The sequence below is a fragment of the Arachis ipaensis genome, chromosome B01, assembly GCF_000816755.2.
Source record: "Arachis ipaensis cultivar K30076 chromosome B01, Araip1.1, whole genome shotgun sequence".
NCBI lineage: Eukaryota > Viridiplantae > Streptophyta > Magnoliopsida > Fabales > Fabaceae > Arachis > Arachis ipaensis.
The window spans coordinates 31642922-31643922 of NC_029785.2; positions in this window are offsets into that span (position 1 = coordinate 31642922).

Here is a 1001-nt window from a genome sequence, read left to right on the forward strand (position 1 = left end):
TTCCTTTGCATATCCATCATTTTTAGATGAAAGTCTTCTTGTCTCTCCTGAGACCTCATGTGTTGTTGAGACATTCCTTCCATGATTTCCTGTATTCTGCTCATATCCATGGGGTCTCTGGGAATTCGTTGTCTTGGAGTTGCTTGCTCTTCTTGCTCTTCTTCTCTATCTTCTCCTTCCTGTCCTTCTTGTTCAGCTTCTTGCTCTTCTTCCGCTTGTTGCCCTTCCTCATTTCTTCTTTTTGTATGTCTTGGAGGAGTTGGGCCAAGAGTCATTCTGTACGCAGTTATGGCCATTCCAGGATATAGCCAATTAGGTCTTTCATCTTCAAGTGGTACTTGGGCATCGATGCATAGTCTAATGATAGTGCTAGGGAAGTGGAGCCAGGATTCAGGGTCACTTTTCTCACTAAACTCTTGTATCTGTTCAGCAATGAGTTTATGAACTTTGATCTCCCCTCCCACCATAATGCAATGTAGCAAGATGGCTCTTTTAGGGACTATTTCTGAAGAGTTTGCAGTGGGTAGGATGGATCTCCTAACTATTGCATACCACCCTTTAGCTTCAGGTGTTAGGTCTCCCCTTCTCAAGACTCTTGGAGCCCCTCTTGTTTTTCTCACCCATTCAGCTCTGATGGCACAAAGGTCTTCAGCAATAGTCGTATAGTCAGGTTCTCCTATCATCCTTTCCTCATAACTCGCTTGGCTGAAATGTATGTTTTTCAGGCCAAGAGTTTTCATGATTGCCTTGGGGCTGAAGTCAACTTCCACCCCTCTCACATAGCTTTTGTATGTGGGATTCTTGGTTTGATCCTCCCTTACTGCATTTGCATAAAACTCCTTCACCAAGTTGATGTTGATTCTAGTGATTGGCTTAGTTAGGAGCTCCCACTTCCTCTTTTTGATCTTCTCCCAAACACCTGGGAACTCATCCTTTTCAAGATCAAAGGGAACCTCAGCTAGTACCCTTTTAGGTCTCATCCATTCGGCTTGAATCTCATG